The 26,857-nt window shown below is 36.8% G+C and overlaps 1 pseudogene; it reads right to left on the bottom strand.

Moving 5' to 3' along the window:
• Positions 1 to 26,857, bottom strand: part of LOC114052148 — a 65,173-nt pseudogene that overhangs the window by 13,369 nt on the left and 24,947 nt on the right.

Consider the following 26,857-nt stretch of genomic DNA (forward strand, 5'->3'; position numbering starts at 1 on the left):
CTTGGTTTTCTGTTTCTTAAATGGGTTCAATATTTTAAATGATACTTTCCTCTTCTTCCCCTACTTTCCCCATCTATCCTATAAAATGTCCTTCATATTTGATCCTTCCTCTCCATTCCTGCTGTTATCACTCTAGTCCAATCACCTCAAGTCTAGATTATTGCAACAGCCTTCTCTCTCTTCTCTAATCCATTCTGCCTATACAAAGCTTGTCAGCCTAATCTTTGTAAAACACCACTTTCATCATCTTTACTATTTATTTCATTAAGTCAAAAATCTTCATCTTGGCTTTCATTTTCAAACCTCTTCGTAATCTAACCACACCCTTTATATATGACTTTAGTTCTCACCACTCCCCATTTAAGTACCCTCTTCTCCCAGAAAGGCTGGTCTTTTTAATGACTTAAATATATACCACACAGTTTGCCACCTCTTTGTTATTGCCTTTTCCTGGAATGGTCCCTCATGCATCCATGTCTTTACAAATCTCATTATTCCTTTAGGCCCGGCTCAAACCTTCTTCTCTAACTAGTCCAGCCCAAATTGATCTGCTTTTCTGAGACTCCTTGAGAACAGAAAGTAGAAAAGAACGCTGGATTTGGAATCAAAGAACTTGGTTCAAATCCTGTCCCCAAACTTGAATCATGGAGCAATTTTTAGGGTCCTCCATGAGTACAGACATGTCTGAAATATTCCAGACATTCTAGATCTATATATTCTAGATCTGGACTAGGTCCCTCCTGAGACTCAGGGAGTCTTATTAGAATACTAAGATTGTGGGTAAGTGAATGGGCTATTGAATATCTCATATGATTCACATTCCATATTCAGTTTCAGGTAAACATAGGCAATTTACAGTGAATTGTCTATCAAGTTTATTTTATGTTGCAATTTTTGTGGTCAGATGTAAAAACTCAACTATAAAATATTTATCTTTTGTCTTCACAGTGGAAAAGAGTCTTAAGAACTGACCTATCAAATGGGAGGATGAAGCAATAGGCCAAAAGTTTCAGGTGAATGGAGTCTGTCTTTACGATAAATTCTTTCCCACAATGACAACAAAAGGTATTTTTAAATTGTGTGGAAGCCCTAAGGGTGTTTCAGATTTCTTCTTCTTCTTTTTTTTCGTTTTTTTTTTTTTTTTGTCTTAACATACTTATTGGTTTAAATGTAATCTATGATAAAATCTTTTCATTATTTTGGGGGATTAAGGTCTAATGAGCTGTTAAATCACTGGCCTAATGACAGGCAAACTCTTTGTTTCTTAGAGAACTATATCTTCTTTCTTTTGGAAGCAATAAAACACCTGAGTTCTCTTATTCTAATTCCTATAGATCTCCTACTCTATCTAATGGGGAGAACCTCAATATGGGTTCCACAGCTAGCTATCTTGGTTTTATATTGGAGAAATTCTTCTTAATTTCCCCACATGCATTTTTAAAATATATTCTCTGAAGAAATCAAACTTAAGCAAATTCCATTGAAAATACAGATGATGCTATTTTTCTGACATTCGTTCTGATGTGGAAGATCAAATCATAAAACGAGATTAAGAAACATCTTGACCCTCTTTACTTATCAAATTTGGTCAAATCAGTCAACTTCCTTGAAAAGTGTTTTAGAAGTGTGAGAAATAAAAGAGTTAATTTTCCACATAAGTAGATAAGAAATCAGCACAGACAGGCTAACTTTTCCACCCAGGGTGGGAGTGACAACATAATTCTGGGCCCAAAATGTATGTTAAGGGGTGAGGATCATATGTGCATAAAATATATGAACAGGGCTTATAGAGAAGATTGTAACTCAGAAGGATTAGGACCAATCCTGATCCAGAAGGGAGGAGTTAGGCAATTACTAACTATAAAGCTTGTTCTTGCTTCTGTATTTGGTGTACTCTCCCCTTCAAAGGAGGTGTGCCTGCTTCTCCACAGAATTTAAAGGATGCACCTTCAACCTCTTTAACAAAAAGTCTTTGAGACACTAGTCTTTGGAACTGAGTCTGGGATCTTCTTTATAACAGAAGCAATGGACAGTTGTAAAATGGCAGAGGAAAAATAGAAATACTGCTTCATTGTAAAAATTTGTATGTGTTGGGACCATTAGCTTTCTATGTATAGAGTCTTCTAAATCCTGAGTTTCCTGTTGGGTAACTTGGTTGAAAAAGGAATAGTGGTTATGGATCCTTATTTTCTTCTTGGAATAGTAGGAAAAAAAATAGAATACCTGGGTCTAAATATACATGGAGGTGAAACTGAAGGGAAGAACAAAGGGAGTGATTTCAATGAAGCTCAATGTGTATTTAGAAATTAGAAAATATCGTGGACATAGGTGGAGGGGCAAACTACTACATATTTGGTATAGCCTCAATCTGAAGAAGATGAGTGGTACAAACAGGAAAGGGAAGAGATCTGAGAAGTAAGAAAAGAAAGCAATTTTGCTGGCTTGGTACTAAACAGATTGGGAGAAAGTTTGAAAAAAAAGAAACCAATCTGCTGGAGGAAGTAGTTGGCTTTAGTAGCCTAAATGAAAGGTATACATATTTATACCTTTCATGTGATGGAGGGGGGTGTTTAGGAGATGACCATCTTCAAGGATCACTGTGGGGTGCTAAATCCGCTGGTCAGAGTGACTGCAGTGTTTAGCGTAGGACAAAGACATGTAAACACATGTTGGCTAAGCACACTTCGTGGACATAGAAAAGAAAAGCAAGATACTGGGGAAGAGAAGAGTGAATTTCACATAGGTTTCATTTGGTGAACACAGGAGGCAAAAGACACTGGTAAGAATTAAAATTGTTTTACCTACTGAATTTGGTGGGATTTTTTAAAATAAAAAAAACTTTCTCACAGTCTTAATTCCAAATTTGCCTTAATTGGTTTCAGGAATTAACTAATTAATTAATTAAACAGAATGGCAAGAGGAACAAGGTCTGGAATTCTGAACACTGTTCCAACCTGTTCCAGTCAGTTTTTGAAAGACATCAAGACAGAAATCATCCTCATTTCATCCAAGAAAGACCAGATCCATAGAGAGAAAACAGCAAAACTCATATTGTATCTCACTGTGTGGCTCACCTACCTGAGGGCCTTGTTGTACTGTTGGATTCAGAGGATCCCCAAGAGTGTATTTCTTGGCACGCTCCACACTCCGCTGGACAAACTCATCATAAATAGATTCTTCCACAAAGATCCTCGATGCTGCGATGCAGCACTGGCCTTGGTGGTAAAACACACCATGTTGTGCAAATTGCACAGCATTATCCACTGTAAAGGAAACAGCATGAAGCTGCGGGTTAGTAGAAAGGAAAATATCTTCTCCCCAAAGTTAATCTACAAAGGAAGGCCTGAGTTCAAATCTAGTTACTATTAGTTACTCAGACAATTAGTAACCTTAACAAGTCACTTAATCTCTGTTTGCCTCAGTTTCTTCAAATATGAAATGGCGATAATAATAGCACCTACCTCAAAAGGTTGTTGTGAAGATCAAATAAGATAATATTTGTAAGGCACTCAGCACAGTGCTTAGCACAAAGTAGGGACTAAATAAAAGTTTTATTACCCTCCCCCTAGAAAAGAGGGAGTATTTTTTGACCCTTAAAATACCGAGCAGACAGTCTAAATGAATTTTGGACTTGACTGTCACTGATTATTTGTTTTGGGGCTTGCATTAAAAACTTGATAATGGGGGAAATCTTGAAATGGCTGTATTTAAGACTCCAGTGTTAAATAACATCAAAGCATCACTCTGAAAAGACTGGAGTAATTGGTCTTTGATGTATAAACCTATTATAAAAGTGACATCTGTGGTAGAGCCTAAAGATTCTTTAATATTTGAAATCTTTTTATTCCTGCCTCCCAGAAAACATCAAAATGCCTCAAATACATTATATTTCATAATAAAACCTTACCTGCCCATCCACCGTGGAGAAAATGGAATGAACATTTAAAAATACGATGGGAGTTTTATACTTATTTCTAAAAGTAAGAAGCAGCTTAGTTTGATGGCTAGAGTGCTGGACTTGGAATTGAGAAGACCTTAATTTAAATCCTGATTCAGACACTCAATGATTGTGTGGCCTTGGTTCTTAATTACTTAGCCTCTCTCAGCCTCAATTTCCTCATCTGTCAAATGGGGAAAACAATAACACCTACCTCACAGGATTGGGAGCATCAAATGATACAATATACATAAAGTAATTTGTAAACCTTAAAGCACTCTATCACTGTTAGCCATTATGAGCTATTACTATTAAAATCAAAAAACAACACTCTTCTTTAAATCCTAATCATCTAAGAAGCTGAAAATCAACTGTAATTTATAGGAATTTTTAAAATCCCTTTACTAAACTGCTAAAGTTACCTTATTTCCTGTCCTAAAGGTAGTTGCATCTTATTCAGTCTTTGGTTTAGGAGCCTCTGTGATAATTCTGCTTTAGCACCTTATTTTACTTAGATTGTTTAAAGCAAAAAGGGGCGCTATTTTCTCACATGCTTAATAAAGTCCTTCTTGTGAAAAAAAAAAAGCCTTTTCAAAACATCATAACAGTACATCATCATCTAGAAAGCTACACAGGTAAAACATTGAGTGCAGTATGGTAGAGTACAATGAATCAAAGGGCCATGTGTCCTTTAGACTTGAATTTAATAATCCTCCTGTTGATATCACAATGTCACAATGTCCTTCATTTGGCTCAGTCTTTGAGCTACTGCAAATAGGATTTGGATTTTTTTTTTTGCAGTCTGAAAAAGACCTTGGTAGAATGTGCTATTATTGCTATTATTTTTTTTTAAAATATAAAATGAAAACAAGACTGCCATATATAGTTGGGTGTGGCATGCACTTGTACTACTGAACTCAAAGAACACCAGTGCTGGACTGGGCCTGAGAGTTATTTAGTCCCACTCCCTTATTTATAGCAGAGCAAACAGACAGAGAGAGGCTATGACTTGCTGAATGTGTGCAGTTATTAATGCCAGAGCATGGATTCAAATCCAAGGTTTCTGACTTTAAGACAATCATCCTTCTGACTTCAAGGCCTGTTAACTCTTTACAAGACTATTTGTTTGTTAAAGTAAATCAAGAGATCCACCCAGCCAGAATTTAGCTCCTTGAATGACACTGGTCAGAAAATGGAAATCAAGGGAAAAGAAAGGTAAAAATATTAATTGTACTCACGATCAGCATCAGCAAATATAATGCAAGGGCTCTTTCCCCCAAGCTCCAGGGTAACCCTCTTCAGATTGCTCTTCCCAGCAGCCTCTTTGATTAGCTTGCCAACCTGAAATGGAGCATGAAAAAGAAGGTGATCTGAGTGCTCCTCTTAGGAAGGAATAGTTTATCTGAGATTTCTACTCATGTAATAAGGAAAGAATCAGATTTCATTTGAGAAAAATCATTAAACTGTCTAGACAGTTGGTATCTCACTTGCAATGTTAATCTATTTTTAGTTATAAAAGCTTTCTGTGCCCAAAGACACATGGTTTTAAGGAAGATGAGTATGATATGAAAACAAAGAAAAAAAGCAGCTTAGCACAGGTGTAGAGGAGTAGTTGGGAATCCCAGATTCAGAGGATCTCTGATCCCAGGATCAGAGATTGAGGGGGTCAATGATACCACAACTGACCCTGAAGCTAAGGGATCAGTGGGTAGATTGGAAAGAGTACTGTTTGGAAATCAGAGTACCTAGCTTCAAATTCCAGCTTGGCTACTTCTTACAAGTGTGAACAGGCAACTTTCAGATGAAGAAATCAAAGCTATCTATAGTCACATTAAAAAAAATGCTCTAAGTCACTACTGATTAGAGAAATGCAACAGCTCTGCAAAGCACTACTTCACACCTATCAGATTGACTCATATGACAGAAAAGGGAAATAATAAATGTTGGAGGGGATGTGAGAAAATTGGGACACTAACGCACTTTTGGTGGAGTTGTGAACTGATCTAACCATTCTGGAGAGCAATCTGGAACTATGGCCAAAGGGCAACCAAATCGTGCATATCCTTTGATCCAGAAGTACCACTACTAGGTCTACACCCCAAAGAAATTTTAAAAAAGGTGGGGGAGAGGATCTATTTGTACAAAAATATTTATAGCAGGTATTTTTGAGGAAGCCAAGAAGTGGAAATTGAGGGGATGCCTTTCAATTGGGAAATGGATGAACAAGTTGTGTTATGATTGTAATAGAATATTACTGTGCTATATGAAATGATGAGCAGGCAGATTTCAGAAAAATCCTGGAAAGACTTATATGAACTGATGTGAAGTGAAATGAGCAGAACCAGGAGAGCACTATATATAGTAACAACAATACTGTAGGATGAACAGCTGTGAATGACTTCGATATTTTCCGCAATACAATGATCCAAGACAATTCCAAAGAACCTATGATGAAAAATACTATCTATCCCCCGAGAAAGAACTGATGGAGTCTGAATGCAGATCGAAGTATATATTTTTCATTTTCTATGTTTTTTATTTGGGTCTGTGTCTTCTTTTACAACATGATTAATATGGTAATATGTGTTATATGACTGAACATGTATAACCGATATCAAACTGCTTACTGTCTGGTGGGGGAGGGAGGTGAAGGATGGAGACAGAAAATTTGGAACTCAAAATTTGTTTAAAATAAATGTTAAAATTATCTTCACATGTAACTGAGGAAAAATATAATTTAAAAAGAGAAGCGTGACAATTCTTTGGTGAGGAAGTGGGAGTGGGGAAGAATTTGAACTAGATAACCTCTAAAGACACTTCCATATAAAAATCTCTGGTGACTTTTTTATCTCTAGCGTTTCACTATTCTCCCTATGCCAATCTGTCACTGAAATCAAATCAGATTCCTTGTAAACCGATAAATCTTTTTTGAATTTTTCCCCCAATGTGTCTTTCCACAATCTTTTCCTCCTACCTAGAACACCCAACTCATGTGCTTCATTTTTTAACCTCTTACCTAGAGTCAAAGTGCAAGTTACATCCCAACTTCTATATGAAGCTTTTCCTGATCATCCTAGCTGAAAGTGATCCTTCTCTCCTCTGAATTCCTATAGTACTTGGTTCAGAGTAAGTCTAAATAGCAATTCTTTCTATTTTGGCCAGAAACCCTGAGGGTCTTCCCCTTCCAGATTGATTTTTTTTTTTTGGACTAGGTAAAAGAGGCCATTTTTTGCCTCATTTCTTACCTAGCTTTAATCCCTGAATGGGTGTTGCCTCAGTCAAACAGTTAAAGACCTTAGCTTAAAAAGGCCAAGATCTCCCACTGCGTGTGGGGCCATCTCCAGTCATTTTGATCTCTATCTTGCCATTGGACCCAGATGGATCCAGAGGAGAAAGTGAGGCTGGTGACTTTGCACAGCCCTTTCTCACTTAAACCCAATTCACTTGCAAGTCAATACATCTATCTTCCTGATGTCATCAATCCTCTTCAAGAATGAAGGAGAAACAACAACTTGCACTATATATTAGCCTTATAATGCAGGTATTGGTATATCATAACCTGACCCGACTCCTGCCTTTTCAGCCCTCTGACATTTTACTCTCCAGCACATGCTCTTTGATCTAGTGACACTGGCCGTTAGTCTGTTTCGTGGACAAGGCATTCTATCTCTCAGCTCCAGGCATTTTCTCTGTCTGTACCCCATGCCTGGAAAGTTTTTCCTCTTCTACCCCAACTACTGACCTCCCTAGCTTCATTTAAATCCCAACTAAAATCCCTCGGTCTATAGGAAGCCTTCCCTAACACCCCAACTTCCTCTTCTTCTTCCTCCTCCTTCTCCACTCTTTCTCCTCCTCCTTCCCTTCCTCCTCCTCCTTTTCTTCTTCCTCCTCCTCTGGAGGAGGAAAACTTTGATTGCTCAAACTTTGCAAGGTATCTTGTGGTTTTGGGTGCTAGACTTTTTTCTTCTTCCCTATTTATTCATTATATCATTTTTCAAAAACTGGGACAATTAACTCTTTTGTCTCATATAGTTTTCATTATAGCTCTGAAAAATCAGGCTTTGATAAAGGCCATTGGGATTCAAACAGAGCTACTTGACTATGCCTTTAAGCCCAGATCACTAGCTCTCACTGACTGGCCAATAATAGGCCCCAGCCCAAGCCTCACTTGTTTGTTTGGGTTTTGATGTAATAGTAATTGTTTCTGTTCTGTCCAGAAACTCTGTGGGTCTATCCTTCCTTTATTGATTTTTTTTTTAAGGCAAAGTAGGCCATCTTTTACCTCAATTTTTACCTAGCCTTTAACTGGTGAACGGGTATTGTCTCAGACAAACTGAGACCTGGGAAAGACCTTAGCTTAAAAAAGGCTAAGGGCTCCCACTGCATCCTGGGCCATTGCCAGTCATCCTTACCTGTGGCTTGCCACTGGAATCTAATAACTCTGGAGGAGAAAGTGGGACTGGTGACTTACACAGCTCTGCCTCACTTAAACCCAATTACATTGTAAGTGGAGACACCATCCTCCTGATATCATTGGTCCTCTTCCAGAATGAAGGATGAACAACAACAACCCCTCTTAATTCCGATGTTTTTCCTCTTTTTATTATCTCCTAATTATCTTGTATATAGCTTGTTTTGCATACATTTGCTTGCATGTTGCTTCCCCCATTAGGTTGTAAGCTCTTTGAGAACATGACTGTTTTTTGACTTTCTGTATCCTCAGCACTTAGCACAGTGCCTGGCTCAAAGTAGGTGTTTAATAAATGTTTATTGATTAATTAATTCATCTGTCAAGTAGATGACAAGCTTACAGAGTGTCAAGATGGTACCTTATAGCTATTTCCCAAAGGACCTTACATGCTAGGTCGATAAATGTTGATTAAATGATACCCTTGTCTTTTTTGACAAGAGTTGGGAAAGGGACTTTGAGCCTGAGGAACCATTTTTAAGAGCTTACTATGTGCTAGGCACTGAGCTATGCACTAGGGGTACAAAGGCAAAAATGAAAGTTCCTGTCCTCAAGAAGCTTAAATTCTATCAGGAGAGACAACATAAGCATACATAAATAAACATATATGAAAACCAGGTAAATACTTATACCAAAAACATGTCCTTTGGCTATAAGTACCTCAAAAATCCACATTCTTGACAGTCTTCCTCAATGCTGGAAGCCTTTATTCAAAGATTCTGCCTTTGTATACTTTGCCCCAGGACTCATTTCCTATCTGCTAGGATTCTTTTATTGTACGCATTTCAGGGTGGAGAGCTGCAGGGTGGACCATTCCTTTCTGATGGTCTCCAGATACAGTTCTTGTACTTTTAAGTCTTGATATTCTCAAGATATCCCTCAATTAAAATGACTTGTCAATTTCTTTTTACTTGGACAGACGTTTGGATTATATGATTTCTTATATCTGTTCTGCTTCCAAAACTTTATGATTCTATGCTCCCATTCTTTCTCCATTTCCTTATTCCTATCCCATTTTCTCTCACAGACTACTAAGTGAAACCTGGAAAGGAGTATTTGGGTAGCCTGTCAATTAAGTCCAACAATATATTTAATTTGACAATAACTTAAGATAGATAATGAGCTATGCCTAATTGAAAAATGAGAAGTCTCCATTACATTTTGGAAAATGCAGTGCTCTCACTGATCCTAAAATATTTGCTCCTAAAATTGCCCACCTCTGGCTCATCAAAATTCTAAGAAAAATTTAAATAACAAATAATCCAAAAGCCAATGGAAACACATGAGGTGCATGTAAGTAAGCTGCAGAATGCCACCAACAACTACTCATGGAGAGGTAGAAAAGATAAAACTAAGGATGTGTCTGATCAGAAAAGGAGGCAGGCAAGAATGAGTAGCAACACTTGGTACATGAATATCTAAGAGATAACAAAAGAAAAGTTTTTAGTGCTTTGGGTAGATTCTCTAAGGAAAACATAGACAAGAAGTGAAAAGGATGACAGGCTATACAGGGCCTGTGATATGTATCTTTGGAGGTAAGGCATACATCTATAAAAGTGTATAACCTCCTGTTATAACTGTTGCAATAAATTACACCAAGATACCTGAATAATTTTTTTTTATTTTTGATGAGACATTTATATAATTGTCTTCAGTAAATCTAGGAATACATGGTTTGGAGCCCATCTGAAATACCCATCCTAATATTCCTATGCCACACCTACATTTCTTATTTGAGAAGACCAAGATCTTCCTTCCACTAGAAGGTTATCTTTTACAGCTTTCTATTCTCAAAGAGTTTCCATAGGTTAATTTTGTTTAAGTTGAGGTTGTTAAGAAGCCAATACTCTCCCTTATTCCATAACATTTAGGAGTATCTAACTTAAACCAGAATTAGTTGTATATTTCTTGTATCTAAAGATAATAAATTTACTTGACTGAGTAAAAATTATAGAAGGTGTAATTAAGGAAGAAGGGTTACAGCTTTGCTTAATGTTTGTGAGCCAGAAAAACCATTCCACATTATGGGGTATAAGCTATGTCTTCTAAGAAGTGGTATTTGAGCTGCTCTAATGTTAAATGGGCCCAAATGGTAGACATTCTCAAATACTGTTGTGTTATTTGGCTATCCTTCACTAGTGCTTTCACCATATGAGGCAGTGTTCTTTCGTCCTTCATTTTCAAAGGGGACCAATGATATCACAGGGTGATGTCTTGACTTGTGTACGAACTGGATTTAAGTGAGGCAGAGTTATGCTGCTGTCAGCCTCACTCTCTCTTCCAGAGTCATTGAAGAACAAGGCAAGACAAAAGTGAAGATGACTGGAGATGGACCAGGATGCAGTAGATGCCCTTGACGTCTGATGTCTGACCAAACTCTAACCACTACACAGTGCCTGCTTCATGGCTATTGGAACACATTTTTCTCATTCACTCATTCTTCGAATGGGAAATCTTCACGTGCTTAGTGTAGAAAGCCCCCGAACTCACCTATGGGTTTGAGACCTTTTGGTCACCCTCAAACTGGTTTAGCCAACCGGCCCAAATGGTATTACTGAGGTGTGACTTCTTGGAACCACAAATGAAAGTTAGGTGACTGGTTGGACACCAAGGTGGACGAGCAGCCTTGAAAAATGACTCAGCAAGCCCTCACATCAGTGGTGCTAGTTTTCCCATACACCTCATATGAGGCAGTATACCCTGGTATACTTGACACTCTGTAAAGCTACACTTGGAGTCAGGAAGACCTGATTTTATTGTATGACCATGGGCAGGTTACTCAACTCCTCTGAGCTTCAATTTCCATCTGGATGAAAGAGGGATGATAATTCCTGCATGGCCACCTCATAAGGTTGTTGTGAGGATCAAATGAGAAAATCTGCATAGTGTTTCATGAATTTTGAAGCACTATGAAATGGCAGGTATTGCAAACTACTTATTTGACATGGACAAATAGCATATATTAATGAAAGCTTTGAAATATAAAGCTCTTACAAAAACAAAAGAGGTACAATCATGTTTTTTTTTTTTTAGGCAATTGGGGTTAAATACAGCTAGTAAGTGTCAGGTGTTTGGCCACATTTGAACTCAGATCCTCCTGACTTCAGGGCTGGTGCTCTGTCCACTACACTACCTAATTGCCCCATACAATCGTGTTTTAAATGAGCTTAATAGCATTTCTAAATTGCTGTTGTATTTTAAAACTTAAATGGAAACATGGCTGTAATATATAGATCAGGTATGGTAAACACTTGTAATACTGAACTCACAGAATGTCAGAATAGGATGTGACCAGAGAGTTTATTTAATCCCACCCCTTTATTTTGTGGCAGAGCAAACTGAAACATAGAGAGGTTATGACTTGCTGAATTTTTTGCGGAAACTTAATGACAGAAATTGGACTCAAATCCAAGGTTTCTGACTTGAAGGTCTGGGCAATCTTTCATACGACTGTTGCAAGAAAAGCACTTTGTAATCTCTAAAGCACTATAAACACATAATACCTCATTAGCCCTGGCATATCATTCACCACAGTTCCTATGAAATGATACCTGGAAAGCTGGAAAGCATTCTTTTCAAACTTCCAATCTCCAGGCTCGATTTGCATGTCATCACAGTACCCATCATTGTACTATGACCATACACATCATCCCTTGGATGTGCAGGTCTTTGACCTTGACCCACTTGTAATCACAGCCAGCTCTTACACATACACATGCAACATGTCGAGCCCACGCTGGCTTCTCCAACCTTGTCACATGGGGTGCGCTCACAGAATTCAAGCTTATTTTGACAAACACAGTAAGGAAAGACAGTTTGGTGGGGATTAGGAGGGTACCAGGCCTCTATCAATCTATCAACAAGCTTTTATTAAATATCTATTATGTATCGACTCTGCACTAGACACCGAGAATAGAAATACAAAAGTGAAAGAACTCCTGCCCTCCAGGAGCTTACGTTCTCCCAGACCTACTGCAGTCCCCTGCAAATAGGAGACACTTGAAGGATGCCTGCTGAATTCTATTACAGAGAGTTGTTTCTCTAAACTATCACTAAACTTCTCATCTTGCTTATATGGTATATTTGAAGACCATAGTAAGATACAAATTATTAGACAAGAATGTATTTTATAAGGAATCTTGACCCTAAAATGGCTTCGTTAAGTATACCTCTAACCACTGGTGATGACTTAACACTTAAATTGTCTTACCTCTGTGGACCCTGTGAAAGCCACTTTATCTACATCCATGTGAGAAGAAATGGCGGCTCCAGCCGTGGGTCCATAACCAGGCACAATATTCACTACTCCTGGTGGAAATCCTGCCTAAAGGAGTGACAGTCACAGATTAATCCTAGAGAAGGATCTAAAACCACTATAAGTAGAAAAGCACCTTGAATAAATGATAAAAGCATTTATTAAGCACTTGTGTGCTAAATACTGCATTAGATGCTGGGGATAAAAATATAAAAGGAAGAAATCCCCAGCCCCCCAAGAGTTTATATTCTAATAGGGGAGACCACCTACACAGGGGAGTTACTAGTGGCCAATGAAGGGAGTTATGGTCAGGTCAGTCACATGAATAGAGAGTGGAAACAAGAGAACAGGCCCTTTGGCAAAGTGATCACAGGTCTCAAAGAAAGCCATGGAAGGGAGGGAGGGGTTAGGAGAATGGTAGCAGGAGTACACTCCGCAGGGTCTGAAAATGAGGGCATATGGTCCTAGGCAGTGGCGAAGAAAACGGTTTTGTTAAGCACTCATTCTGTCTGGGGTGGACGGTGGGGTGAGAGTGGGGTGGGCTAGGAATACAAAGAAAGGCAAATTTACATACTCTGCCTTCAAGGAGCTCATATTCTAATGGGGGAGAACCCAGCGAATATTTTTTTTAAAAATTCATTCATTTGGATATATATGTTTGTTATTAGGGAGGGTGGTATTCTAGTTTTTTTCTTCTTTTTTTTCCCCTCTACATGGTAGATTGTAAGAGAGCACATTGTGACTTAGCAAACTTACCTCTTTGATTAGTGATGCTGTATGAAGAGCAGTGAGTGGGGTCTGCTCTGCTGGTTTGACAACCACTGTGTTTCCACAGCAAAGGGCAGGTCCAATTTTCCAAATAAACATAACCAAAGGGAAATTCCACTAGAAAGCAATAAATAAGAACCAATTTCCTTGTTAATACTGAATGGCCTTCTTTGCTAAAGCTGTACACAGATGCCTCAGTGAGGCATGGGGCTGACTGAGTCCCCTAAGGCTATACCAGTGGAATAGGGATTTTAGAAGGTTCTGTGTAGCTAAAACAAACAAACAAACCCTGTTGGGTATGGGTCTGGGGACAAGTTATATATCATTTGAACTAGTGGAGTAATTTTTAGAGGAAGGCTCATCAGAAAAGTATTGTATTTCACTGCATAATCATCACACCGTATTTTTTTTCCAATCAAAAATTGGTTTATAACCTTTCATCATGTAATTGTTGCATGGTACAATTCTGTTCATCACACTACTTAAAAGGTAAACAGAGCAGCAAAGTATTCACCAGTGGCATATGGATACACAATTATCTCTTATGCATTCTGAGCTACAAACCTAGAATTCTCAGCACACATGCATTGTTAGTATTCGATTTTAATGTATGTTCACAAGCATTTCATGCATCCTAATTTTGTACTAAAGACAGTTTAGTAATAAATGATTTCTTTTTTGTGGGGTGAGGCAATTGGGGTTAAGTGACTTGCTCAGAGTTACACAGGTTAAGTGTTATATGCCTGAGGCTGGATTTGAACTCAGGTCCTCCTGACTCTAGGGCTGGTGCTCTATCCACTGCGGCACCTACCTACTCCATAATAAATGATTTTTAAGTAATATTGGCACAATTTTTAAAAGCTTCACATAACGGTCGCTCCTCATTTTGACAAAAATTTTGTCAAAAAACCCGTGATGATTTTGTGGTGAAATACGGTAGTCACCAATTGAGGATTTTTTCCCCAACCAAAGCAGATCATATAGATCTATTTACATAGAGATGTTATGATTCAGACCAGAGAAGGGAGGATCCACACTTATAAAATCATGAATCTGTGATTAGATTTTACACACATTTCAAATTTCCCAAATCTGAAACAGTTGTTATTATAGTATTGCAAACTTGATTTTTGCATGCTGTTATTGATTTAAGAATGGTATCAAAATTAAATCCTCAAATTAAAAAATGCTTTTTTAATAAAATCATCTTGTATAGGATGGGATGGGAACAGATAGGGTCCTTTTCATTTCTGTCCTTTGAAGTGACTTTTCAGCCTAAAAAAAATAGCATGTTCATGGTCTGAGAACCAAGTCCTCAGTGGGAAATATATTGTGGATCCACATTATGTTTAAAGACTGAAAAAGTTCTTTTTTCTCAGGACAATTAGTCATTATTTACAAAATTATCACATTGCCTACCTAATTTTTTTAGGAATAAGTGGGTCACTAAAAACATCTATCCAGCTGTTAGTAGTTTGTACTTGCTACACTTGATTTTTAATAATGCATTTTGAAAGTATTTAAAAGTGTCATTTTTTGGCTTTTACCATAACAAGTGGCATAGAAAATTCATTTCCAAATCTAAGAGATATACTTAATTATTTAGATACTATATTTATCATCAAAAGCAGCATGGCATAATGAATATGAGAACTAGCTTCAGTCAAGAAGTCTTGCCTCTGTCAAATGCTAACTGTATGAACCTTGGCAAGTCACTTAACCTTGCATGGCTCCAGGAAACTATCTAAAAGAGTTGCTGAGGAGATGCTCTTCCTTCTGCATGGGTAGAGGAAGTCCTTCATCAAGAGTGCCAATGAAATTCTAGATTTTGGTCCAAAAAGATAAGTTATTTGGTTGGCATATTGGAAAGTGCCAACAATAAATCATCTTTGTAGTTGGTATTCAAGGAAATTGCAGCAAGAATGACTCTTGCTTTAAAAACAGAGAGAGACATGTTACCATTTGCTTATAAATAAAATTAGAGTGTCATCATTTTAAGTCTGGAGAGAGATACACTGTGCTTTAGGATTGTATGCCAAAATGCTACTGGCAGTACTTTTAAAAATGTTGATACTTCAAAGGGTTTTTTGATCTCATTGGTGGGGGTATTTCCATCCACAGCCAATCATCCCATATGACTTGTGCATGTTATATTTTAGAAAATTCCTTTTAGAATTTTCACAGCCTGGAGATAGGGCTTCTCAGCAATTAGAGATTTTCAGTAGGCAGTTCAAAAAGGATGTTGAGCAATCTGGTGTGTTTTAATTACACTGAAATGATGCCCTCTGAAGCAAAGTACTTAAGTCTCTCTTTATTCCATGCTGCTAGAAAAAATAGAACTTATAAAACTACATCATATTACAAAGGGACTTAATAAAAAACAATAAAAAAGAAAATCCATCTTTAAATTGGTTAAAATGCCTCATGACTTTAATGAAAAGATATTTGATTCATTGGCATTGCAGCATTAGAAAATACTCCTGTGTCCTGAAAAGGCAAGAATTCCTAATTTACAAATAGGAAGTCATTTATCCACTGGGGGAATAAGGCTTCACTATGACTTACTGCACAACACTTCCATAACTTTAGCAATTGGTACAATTATAAATAAAATTTTTATGGGACAAAAAGCACATGGTTGATCCTTAAACAGAGAATTTCTAAAGTCTTATATGTTAAGACAACTTACAGGAATGATTTGGCCACAAACACCAACAGGTTCATGTCTTGTGTAAGAGAAATATTTTCCATCTAAAACAAACAAACAAAAAGTACAGTAAACTCAAAGATGCATTTGAAACAGCTATGATGGATAAAGCCAACCATTAACTACATACAAAATGGAGATTCATGACAAAGCATAATATCTCTGACCTCAGGCCAAATCAACTACCTTGATGCCTGGGTATTGGACATGTTTTAAAAGGTGGTGTACTCCTACCTATCAACTATTACAAATCATATTTGCAAATATTTCCAAAGGAGAAAAGGCAAAATGGGAATGGAATGGTGGTGGGGAGATGTAGGGAAAGTGCCAAAAATACAGTTTTGCAGCTTTAGTATGCCAAGATTTAATAGCAAAATAGAAATTAGGATTTCTATAAAATACAGCCTCCATTCTCTTTGTTGGAGGTACAACCTCCCTCAGGGATTTGCTCCAAATGCTTTTAAAAAAAATAAAAACAAACAAAAACCTCAAGAAACCCCAAACATCTCTTCTAACACTCCCCTTTGCTTCCCCATCCTCATTAAAGACAACTGATTTATATCTGATTTTAACTTCATTCCATACACTTAAAGATTTCATTTGATCTTTCCTGCTAAATTTTGTTTGAACTTTAATAGATTCTAGTCCTACAGAAACAGGGTGGCTCTCAAAAGACAGAATTGTGTCCTGTTTCCTCTTTGTATTCTACCAGAACCTAGTTAAGTACTTTACACATTTGTTGTTTTTTGTTGTTCAGTTATGTCCAACTCTTCATGACCCCATAGACCATAGCCACGGCTTCTATCCTCCACTGTCTTCCATGGACTGTCCAAGCTCATGTTTGTTGCTTCCATGACACCATCTATCCATCTCATCCTCTGCTCTCTTCTTCTCCTTTTGCCTTCAATCTTTCCCAACATCAGGGTCTTTTTCAATGAGCCCTGAATTCTCATTATGTAACTAAAGTATTTAATCTTCAGTTTCAGTATTTGTCCTTCTGATGAATAGTCTAAATTAATTTATTTAAGTACTTTACAGATAGTAGGTACTTAATAAATTCTTGGTGTGTTTTAATACCCATTCATTAATATTTCTGTGTACATTTCATTCCTTCTTTTACTTAATCAATCTAGAAACTAGAGTCTTAAAAAGAGTCACCTGACTGTGCCTCACTATTTTCTTACTCCCTTGTGTTGCATTTCCCATGACTTTCCCAGTGCCCACCTCACTTCTGTGGTTCATTTCTGCTTGGCTTTTTACTGGTTTTTAGGTAGTTATAGTGTTATTAAGGCTGATAAAATCCTTGGAGAAACTTAAGGATAATCTCCATAAAATCTGCAACTATTGGGTTCATTAAATTGGAGAGTGAGACTGATCCTCAAAGAGTAGAACTAGACCATGACTAAAGGACAATTTTCCTCCATGTTCTCATAGAACCAGTTAGGTTTAAGATGAATAGTTGGTTTATCTCCTAACTTTTCTGGTCAAATTCTGTTTCTCTTAAAATCAATAAATATTAATTTATACAAGTGTGTCATTTTGAGCTCTTTTGTTCTGGAGTTAAGTTGAACCAAATTCCAATGGCATTTCAAGTTTTCCAAATTTCTAACTGTTTATCTTTTCATGAAGTTACTTGCACATCCCAGTTAAAAATATATATATATATATATTTCATATATAATATATTTTTTCTCTCTGTATATATATGCATATATATAGATATATACGTACATATATACATCTATCTATCTAAATACAAGGGGAGAGAAAGAGAGAGAGAGAAGGAGTGTGAGAGAGAATTCCTTAACACAGTTAAATTTGGCCACAGACTCATTTTCATCTTTCTTTGCGTTAACAAGCTTCTATGGGAACTTAAATCATCAAAAGAAAGCAAGGCTAGGGGTAGATGATTGTGCTGGTATGTCACTGGAGCATGGAAAGAATCCTAGCTAGTTACCTAATACCTGAGCATAATTTATCATTGTGGATAAAAAGAAAACAAAAAGAGGTAAAATGTCAAGTATCAGTTTGAAAAGTTTGACCCTTGGAAGAAGAGAATATAAATTTTACTCTACTCAATAATTAGATCAATTAAAGGGTATTCAACAGTTATTAAAATATTTCTAAGCCTGTTGTTGACATAATTTTGCTGAATCTGTAATTAAAGGGGAGATGATAAATATTAACAGACCCCAGCACCTGCCAAGATGAAGTTTTTCATTGTCAAATAAAGTAATTTTAGTATGAAGTAATTGGTTTTAGCTAGATGTGTTCAATCTCCATTTTTTTAGTTCAAATTTACTTACCTATTGGGATTGTACGACCCTGAATCTTATCTGCCCAGCTTGCAAAGTAACGTAAAATCCTCACACAACCACCTAAGTCCATCAGATATGCATTGGAAAACACTTTTCCACCATTCATGGATTCTATTGTCTACAAAAAAAGAAAGATTAAATTCAAACTGAGCTTAATATAGTTGTTTTGAATATGAAAGAAAATACTACACTATTACTTATTAGGTAACAATCCTACTGTAATGTAAAGACAGCATGGTATAGCAGATAAGAGTCCTAGACTTGAAATTAGGAAGATCTGGGTTCAAATTTTGCCTTTGACATTTAATGTCTGTGCACCCCGGGTAAGCAAATCATTCGGTTTATGCTTGTGAGAACTCTCTAGATTTATCTACTGGGTACACTGTAATATTTGGGGAGGAGAAAGTTAGTAAACCAGACCCCCTCATGCCGGTGAAATCACAAATCCTTGCTGTGCTAACTCTAGCAAACATACTTTTCGGGGTTTAAGTTACAGTCTGAAAAAGTACTGACCTAAATGAATCATCTGACGTTCTGTCTGATTTCCTTTAGGTAGATCAGGAGTTTTTAATCTTTTTGTGTGTCTCATAGATCCCTTTGGCAGTCTGGTGAAGCCCATATATTTTTTCTATGGAAATATTTTTTCTATGGATAACATTTTTCTCAGAAACTTTATTAAATGTGTACAATAAAATACATAAGACTACAGAGGAAACTCATTATACTAAAATATGATTGTCAAAATATTTTTTAAAAGAGTTCATGGATACCAGATTAAGAATCCCTGATGTAGATGGTCATTGACTATTCACAGGCTGAAAATAGAATACATGGAAAAGAATAGTATCAGAGAAGTCTGAGATAGTATAATGGTACTAGATAGTGGGAAGTTCTGAATACCAGGTTTAAGATATTTGAAGAGCAATGGTAATCATTTTAGAATTTTGGATGGAAGAGTGACATGGCCTGGTCTATCAATAAGGAAGATTTAAATGTTATATTTTTTTTAAATGTTACATTTCTTTCCTCTTCCCCTTTCCTCCCCACCATCCAAGATTGAAACTTCATGGAGGCAGGGACATTATCTTAAAAACAGTATTGATGTGACTCCTACAGTATCAATTACAATGCTTTGAGTATAATAGACACTTGGTAGGTAGGGTCACATAATGAATACTTTACTAGTTATTCTGTAGGTCCATAATTAAATAAATGGTGATGTCTTTGAGCCCAGCTAGCCTTGATAATGTAGGTAAAGTGGAATTAAGAGGCCTGGGTCAAATCCTGACTCTGCTACTTACTAGTTGAGGGGTCTTAGACATGTCACTTTACCCAGTCTTTGTATCTGTAGGTTGAGGGTGTTTGTGTATATGGATTTCTAATATCCCTTCCAGGATAAAAATGTGATGATGCTATAAACCTGGAACAAAGTTGCACATTTCTTCATCTGTAAAATAGCGATCATTGTCTATCTCTACAGACTTCTCAGGTTTGTTGGAAGGAAAATAAACAAGTGGTTAAGATATTGTCTAAGAGTTGAATTGGCTAAATTTGAATTTGGATCATAATTTAAAATCTAGAAGTGATGGGCTCTTGGCCAGTATACATTATAAGTAGTATATATATAAGTATATATAAGGAGTATACATTAAAAAAGTTGGTAAGAATGAGTTTGCCCGGAGATTTGCAAATCTAAACAAAAGAGATTTTGGCTGAAAACAAACGGGAAAAGAAAGAAATTGGGGGAAAAACCATCTACTGAGCTTGATACCATATAGAGTATCCACAGCATAAAAAGAATTCTGGAAGTAGGTGTCAAAAAATTCAAAGGAGCAACAAGTAGGCAGTAACAAAACCCACCACCTCAGATAGCTATGTACTAGTGCACAAAACACAGATGAGAGTCAAAGTGAATGGGAGACTTGACAGGAACAGGTATGTTATTGGAATATAAATCTAGAAGGGAAAACTTTGTTCCAAAGAAATTAGATGTGTAAAAGGGGGACAAGGAGCACTGTATATTAAGAAGATAGGCTCATAAGAGGGAATCTTGGAATAACAATAATGATAATGATAATAATAGAATCTCCATATCACCTACTATGTGCAAAGTACTACAGTAAACCCTTTACAAATGTTATGTCATTTGGTCCTCACAACAACCCTGGGAGATAGGTGTTATTATGATCCTCATTTTACAGTTGAAGAAATGGAGATAAACAGAAGTTAAGTGACTTGCCCAAGGTCACACAGCTAGTAAATGTTTGAAATGGTATAGGAACTCAGGTCATTCTGACTCTAAGCCCAGCTTTACCACCTATGTGAGAGAGGTAAGCATAATGGAAAGAACTCTTGTGAAGATCAGTGAAAGTAGAAGCACAAACAATATTGTCAGATACTACGGCTATAAAAGTCAGCTTCTTGGGTAAAAAGCCAAATCAAATGAAAAAGTATTTATCAAGCACTTACCATGTGCCAGGCATTGTGCTAAGATGTGAAAACTGTAGCTAGACAGTTTCTTCTTGAAAAAAAAATATCTGGAGATTTCATTGTGCTAAATATTTAATCTCTATATGGTATCTAGATAACTAGGTAGTACAGTAGATAGAACATTGGGCCTGGAATCAGAAAAACCTGAATTCAAATTCAGCTTCAGACACTTACGAGTTGTGTCACCCTGGGTCAAGTCACTTTAACCTCTGCCTGCCTCAGTTTCCTCAACTATAAAACAAGGATAATAATAGCACCTATGTACCAAGGTTGTCGTGAGAATCAAAAGAGATAATATTTGTAAAGTGCTCAGCACAGTGCCTGGAACTTTCCAAGTAGATGCTAAATGATAATTCCTTTCTTCTTCCCCTGATATATCAGTCAAAAAGATATTTCAGTTTTTTGAAGACTACCCTCATGGAAAAGGGATTCAACTTTTTCTGGCTGTAGGAGCAACTGGAGGAAATTATAAGGAGGCAAATTTTGGCTTGATATAAGGAAAGAATTCCTCATGATGACAGCTATCCAAGCATGGAATGCTTGGAAGTAGTAGCTTCCCCTTTAGTGGAGGTCTTCAAGCAAAGATTAGAGGACATTTTGGGGAGAAGTTCTAGATGAATTGAACTAGATGCTCTCTGGATCCTTTCTAGCTCGGAGTCTCCATGATTCTGTGAGAGTGTTTTGCCATCCTTTAAAAGTGCTACAAAACACTGAGATGTTTTTGAGAGGCAGCAGGGGATCTTGAATAGAGAACTGGTCTGAAAGAATTGGATCTGAGGCCCAACTCTGGCTATTGTTGTGGTTGTTTGTCTTTTGTTCTCAAAGAGGACCATGATAACAGGAAGGTGATGCCATGATTTGCAAATGAATTGGATTTAAGTGAGGGAGGACAGTGCAAAATTACCAGCCTCACTTTCTCCTCAGGGGCCATCTGGGTCCAGTGGCAAGATATAAATCAGAACTACTGGAGATGGCCTCAGGCACAAAAACAAACAAGCTAACAAAAAACAAAAAACAAAAAACCTCTGGCAATGTGACTGGTCTGAAAGAATTGGATACAAGGCCTAACTTTGGTTATGTGACCCTGAGTAAGTCACAGCTACTCAGTGCCCTAGGAAAATCACTAGTACTATAAATTGTAGGGAAGAGGCTGCCCTGCATTGATAGTATTTCCTCATTCATGCATTCTTTATATCAAGTCTTAGGACAGAGAAGTAAAACAGATTGTAAAGGAATTACTTAAAACCTTGAATTGACTTTTTTTTTGAGGAATGAAATCATCATTGCAAACAAAACCAAGTCATAACTACCAATCCCTTGCTTCATCTGGTGCAAACTTACTGCCAATAGCAGACGATCTCTTTCAATTAAGTCAGCCAGTTTGTTCAGGAGCCGTCCTCTTTCAGAAGCATCCATTGTCCGCCACGGGGAGCCAATCTGAAAAGCCTCCCTTGCTGCTTTCACGGCCTTATTCACATCCTCCTAAAAAATCAAAGGAAGCTAAATTCAGAAAAAGGATACTCAAGCAATATTTCCCAATCTATATTCAACATGGAACACTTTGGGAATCTAAATATACTGATAAAACTCATATAGATTGGCTGAAAATCATAAAACATTCCTGCAAAAAAGGAGAAGCTGGGGAAATTACATTTAATTTTTTTTTTTTTTTAGGCAATTGGGGTTAAGTGACTTGCCCAGGGTCACACTGCTAGTACGAGTCAAGTGTTTAGTCTGAGGCCAGATTTGAACTCAGGTCTTCCTGACTTCAGGGCTGGTGCTCTATCCAATGCACCACCTAGCTGCCCCTGGAAATTACATTTAAAAAAAGAGAGGGAATTATGGTTATTTTCATTTTTCCAAATGTTTGTCCAATTAAAGTGTTTTATAGATGCCCTTTTAAAACATAACTATCTTATTTCACATGAAAAATTGAATACGTGGCAAATCTAATAGGCTGCAAAGATAAGAGTGTACTTTAAAGAGCACCTAGGCCAACCCCTTCATTTTACAGAGAAGGAAACTGGAAGCCCAGAGAATTGAACTGATTTGCCCAAGGTCACACAAGTAGGACAAATATGATTTGAACCCGAGTTTTCTAATTAAATTCAATACTCTTTTCACTGCACTAGACTTTTTCTTACTCCAAACACTATTCTTTTGATAATTCCATTGTTTAACATTGAATATTTTTGAGAGGAAGATAGTTGACATTGTCATTTTTTTCTTATAGAACTGCTATTGATGTGACATGTAATAGCAGGTTTCCCTAGAGCACTGAGAAATGCATCACTAAAGAGAACATTAAGGAGGACACTGGATTTGGATTCTAAAAGATTGGAATTCGAATCCTGCTTCATCCACTAACTGTGACTGTGGGCAAATCACCTAACTTCTCTGGGCTTCAGTTTTCTTTTGTGTAAAAAACAGGGGTTAGTACCCAGTAACAGCACATTGTACAATGACCAACTATGATAGACTTAACTCTTCTCAGCAATGCAATGATCTAAGACAGTCCCAAAAGACTCATGATGGAAAATGCTATCCAGATCCAGAGAAAGAACCATGGAGTCTGAATGCAGATGAAAGCATACTATTTCCTTTTTTTTTCTTTTGTTTTTTCTTTCTCATGGTTTTCCCTTTAGTTCTGATTCTTCTTTCACCACATGACTAATGTGGAAATATGTTTAATATGATTGCACATGTAAAGCCCATATCAGATTGCATGCTGTCTTGGGGAGGGAGGAAGGGAGGAAAGGGGAAAAATTTAGAAGTCAAAATCTTATAAAAGTGAATGTTGAAAACTAAAAATAAACTAATTAATTTAAAAAACAAAAACAAACAAAAAAGAGTCCATGACACTTTCCACATTAATTTGTGCTCCAGTGGAATGAAAACTGAGTCTGAATCCTAGCGCTGGCACTTATTACCTCTGCAATATTAAAAAACAAGACACACACACACACACACACACACACACACAAACAAAAAACCAAAAAAAAAACCAGGTTAGCCTCATAGGTCCCTTCCATTTCTAAGGTATGATCCTATGAATAATGGTTGCCATATTTTTTGGCTGGTTCCCTACTGAAATTCATTCATCAGGACCTCACCCAAGTCCCACACCTTCCATGGGATTGTCCTTAACTCTTACAAGTCTTTATAGAGAGTAAGTATGACATAGTAAAAAGAGTATTGAACCAGGATTCAGGAAATCCAATCTAAAACTCCAGTTTCAGTACTATTGGTGAGCCATTTAAAATCTGTGAAACTTCATTTCCTCAATCTCTAAAATGGAGATAATATCATCTTACATTTCTTTACAGGGCTGTTGTGACAGTCACTTTTTAAACTCTAAGATGCCATAGAAATGTGGGTTATTATTTTGTTGACTTTTTCTTTTAGTAATTTTGTTGTCATTTGTTTTTATATCACTTAGATTACTTGTATCCCTCCTTTCCATTCCTACAGCAGAGTAACTTTCCTTATAACAATTAGGAAAAGGAAAGGAAAAAGAAGAAATAAAATTTAGCAAAATTTAAATTGATCAAGGCATTAAAAAATTTGACATTATATACAGCATTCCACTCCTTCCACAAGCCTTTGCAAAGGACCAGAGGTGGGTGTGGTGGGGAGGAGCATCTTGTTACATTCCTTGTTCTTCGTAACTTTACAACATTTATTTCCCCCACTGTTATATGGTGGTTGTTCTTTTCCATTTTCATTACTATTGTCATTATATGTGTTATTTTCCTGGCTCTGCATATTTCATTTCACAGCAGGTCATTTTTTTTTCTCTTGTGTCAACTGCATTCATCGAGTTCATTGTTTCTTACAGTGCAGTAAGAATTTACTTATCATGTTCACACACCACAGTTTGTTTAGGAGTGGAGAACCTGTGGCTTTGAGGTCACATATGGCTCTCTAGGTCTTTGAGTGTGGCCTTTTGACTGAGTCCAAGTTTTACAGAACAAATCCTTTTATTAAGGGGATTTGTTCTGTGAAGTTTGGATTCAGTCAAAGAGCTGCACTTGAGGACCTAGAGGGCCACATGTGGCCTCAAGGCTGTAGTTTCCCCACCCCCGAAACCATTCTCCAGCAATGGGCCTGTCCTTTGCTTTTACATCATTGCTACTGCAGAAAGTACAACTCTATTTTGTTCTATATTGACTCTGCCCCTTTTTCTGTCAGTTGCATCCTTGGGATATATACCTAGCAGAGGAATCTTGGTATCAAAGGGTAAGGATGTTTTAGTCATATTTTTATATAATACCAAATTTCTTTCCAGGAATAGTTGTACCAAGTTGCTCTACCAACAATGAATTACAGCCTCTGCCTTTTTCATAATTTTCCCAAATTTGACTATTCTCATCTTTGCCAATTTTCTGGGTGTGAAGTGAAAACTAAAGGTTGTTTTGATGTGCATTTCACTTACTGTTAGTGATTTGGAGCATTTATTCATATACTTTTAATAATAGCTTATAGTTTTATTATTTTAATGGCTTTAATAATAGTTTATAATTCTTTTGAGAACTATTTGTTAACATCTTTTGACCATTTATCTATTTAGGACTTTCTTTTAGTCATATATTTGTTAGCTATTACAGATTAAATATAGATTATAAATAATACAGATTAAATAACAAGCTCTTCAATTAGAAATATTAAACATAAATTTTTTCCAAGTAGAATACTTGTCTTTCATTCTAGATACATTAATATTGTGTAAAAGCAATGTAATTTCATGTAACCAAAATTATCTATTTGATTATTAATTATCTCTATTTTTTTCTTGCTAAGAATGCATTTCCTAAGTACAAGTGTGAAACCTACATGATCTACCTCTCTTTTGTTTTATAGTAGAATCTCATTTTTTGTTGTTACTGCTGCTGTTGAAGTGATACATCTCTAAACATTTGCACAACTTACTCTACATGATATGAGTTGGTATTTAATTACATGCAGTCTACTGTGTCTTACCAAGATGTAAGCTCATAGAAGTTGGGGACCATTTCTTATTTTTTTCCTTTGCTTCCCTGCATCATATCTAGAACATGTGTATATGTGTGTGTGTGTGTGTGTGTGTGTGTGTGTGTAAATAGAGAAACACCCTCAGACAGACAGGAGAGGAAGGAGATTGAGGAGTTCTCAAATACATACTTGTTAGATGATCTTGCATTCAACATTGAAGGTCCAACCATTCAACTTCCCAGATTCATCAGCATTTGTCGTCATAGTCTTATGGTGTTTGTTACACTTGTCTTAAATCATTTTTGACAAAGATACAAGGGTCCTCCTCTGCTCTGCCTCATAGAATCTCTAGTTTTATTTGAGGCTCAGTTTAGAGGTCAACTTTTACCTGAGTTCTTTTCTGAAATCATCCCCCCTCATCCTTCTGTTGTTAACTTACCGTGTCTGGGTACCTGTTTAACTCCCCAGTAGAATGTAAGCCCCTTGAGGACAGGGAATATTTCACTTTAGTCTTGTATTCTCAGAGTATTGTTCCTGTAGTAGTTACTTAATGAACGTTTAATTGAATTAGCAATTTACTTGAGTATAATTTAGTGACAGGATTTTCAGGGCAAATGTAAAATGTTTCCTTATGTTAAGCAGCTGTTCCATATTCTACTGACTAACATATAATTGACATTTATAGTAAGACATAATTTGGCATCCACAGAGGAACATTAAAAACAGAAATGTAATGTAGGGCTGATGGGCACGTGGTGTATAAGAAGATAAATCTTAATCACTATGGCCTATTATATGGAGATGTGGCTTCATTTCATACATTCTGTTCCCTTTCTAAGTTAAATAAAAGGAGTCTGACCCTGCTGCTTTGAAATAAAGCAAATCACCGGGAACAGGAAAGCTGTCTGCATGCTATCAGGACAACACAACTTACACATTATAT

This window comes from Vombatus ursinus, unplaced genomic scaffold (assembly GCF_900497805.2).
Source record: "Vombatus ursinus unplaced genomic scaffold, bare-nosed wombat genome assembly UNPS02014807.1, whole genome shotgun sequence".
NCBI lineage: Eukaryota > Metazoa > Chordata > Mammalia > Diprotodontia > Vombatidae > Vombatus > Vombatus ursinus.